The following is a 2055-nucleotide window of genomic DNA, read 5'->3' as shown; positions in this document are numbered from 1 at the left end:
GCTCTTCCCTCGCTGCTTCTGACAAGTGCCCATTGCCAGGCTCTTGTCTACCAAGCAGGGCAGGTGACACCTCCCAGGAAGGGAGTGTCCTCCCCACTCTCTCCCCMYYTCCAGGGTTTGCACAGTCCCATCAAACACAAAGCTCGAAAGGGTTTGTGCAGACTTCTACAGGTTCATACAGGCTTGTGTGGGCCTCTACGGGCTCATATGGGCTCGTGCAAAGCTGTACGGCCTCGTACAGGCTCATGCTGGGCTCTATGGGTTTATACGGTCTAGTGCCTGGTCTAGTGCCGGGCTCATACAGGCTCATGCCGGACTCTATGGGTTTATACGGTCTAGTGCCGGGCTCATACAGGCTCATGCCGGGCTCTATGGGTTTATACGGTCTAGTGCCGGGCTCATACAGGCTCATGCCGGGCTCTATGGGTTTATACGGTCTAGTGCCAGGCTCAACAGGCTCGTGCTGGTCTCTACAGGCTCTTACAGGCTTGTGCCAGGCTCTACAGGGTCCTGATGGAGGCTCTACTTGCTCATACAGGCTCTACAGACTCATACAGGCTATTACAGGGCTGCGCTGTGTAGCAAAGACTTTTATCTCCTTCCAGTGGCCAGTTCCAAGCCTGTGCTCAAAGTAGCTGGTTGAAGCAATTTATATTTTCCTTCTTGAGGTCTTATTGCTACCTGTCCAGGAACTGAATGAGGTAGGAGATTTGAGGGGCCGTTCCCATCAGGGATTAGGGCTTAGCAGCTTACAGCTCCCTGCATGGCAGCCCTCTGGTCCTGGTCAGAGGCTTTTCTTGGATGTCGGAGCTGATGACAGTATCAGAGAACAATCTTCTGCATGCCCCAAAGCACGGCGCTGGCAGTACATCGCCTTTGTCATGCAGCAAGCAGGCCTGAAATTAATTTCCATGATCTCCTGATGCCAATATTTTTTTCAGAACATGAGTCAACAGTCATTTGTATCAGTCCTGACAGCAAGCACCTCATGGTGTTTCCCATATGATAAATCTTTAGCCTCTCCAAAAAAGGCACTGTTTGGAGCAGAAGGGCCCCAGTCTTTCCTGGCATGTGCCCCACAGCTGTGTCAGCTTTTGGTGCCATCTATTGGGATTTGAGTTTATTGCTCTAGCAGGGATGGTCAGGGAAGGGGAAAAGGAGGACAGCTGTTGCCTTGATTTCCTTTTTCCTTGGGTTTCTTGTGAAGCTGTGGCTTTGTGAGAGGGGAGAAGTTGGGGGTCGTGCTGGGGTATTGGGCAGCCGATCCTCCCACCACCAAGGAGGGAGTGAGGCTGGCTCAGGAGCCAGGGGCAGGAAGGTTGCTTGGGCTCCGGCTTTTCAATTTCCAATTTCATAGTTCATTTAGATGCATAGACAGGAGTGGAGGATTACTGCAAAGCCAGCTGCCTGCTCATTTGATTGCAGAATCGGTGTGGGAAATGGAAATCTCTGAACCGTCTCTCTCTGAAACCTTCTCGAGGGGACTGACCTGAGAGGTACTCCCTGTTCTGGCACTTGCCTCTTCTGGGGCAAGTGCTGGCAGAGGGAATAGCTGTGTCTCATTTTGAGAGGAAGATCATGAGTTTGAATAATAGATCAGGGATTTAGCTGCAGGGGGTGCTGGCTGCAGCTGGGCCTTAAATGCCTCAGCCACATTCACGGGAAGATTTTCAAGAATCCCAAGAACTGACTCCACTTGATGCATGTCCCCTGCAGCCTCCTGTGGAGGTGCCACAAATGGGAGCAGGGCAGCCACGTGCCTGCCCTGTGGCGCAGGGTGCCATCCGCTCTGTGTGGGTTTCAGGACATGCTGCAGAGGACTGAGGGGCTTCTGAAGAAAAGCAGCATGTTATTACCTAGGAGGCCTCCAGCATTCCTGCTAAGGTGTGCAATAAGGTGCTAAGACATAGCTGTATGCATAGCTGTATCTGTGTCATTGTCCTGGGCCTCTGCAAACTGGAGCTGGTCCTGCAGGTCCCCTGCTGGCCCCTATAGGGTCTATAGGGAGCTCTGCACAAGGCCTCATTCCCTGGCAGAGAATGACAGGTTGGGGAG

The sequence above is a fragment of the Apteryx rowi genome, unplaced genomic scaffold (assembly GCF_003343035.1).
Source record: "Apteryx rowi isolate R43461 unplaced genomic scaffold, aptRow1 scaffold_275, whole genome shotgun sequence".
Taxonomy (NCBI): Eukaryota; Metazoa; Chordata; class Aves; order Apterygiformes; family Apterygidae; genus Apteryx; species Apteryx rowi.
This window is presented reverse-complemented; position numbering follows the sequence as displayed.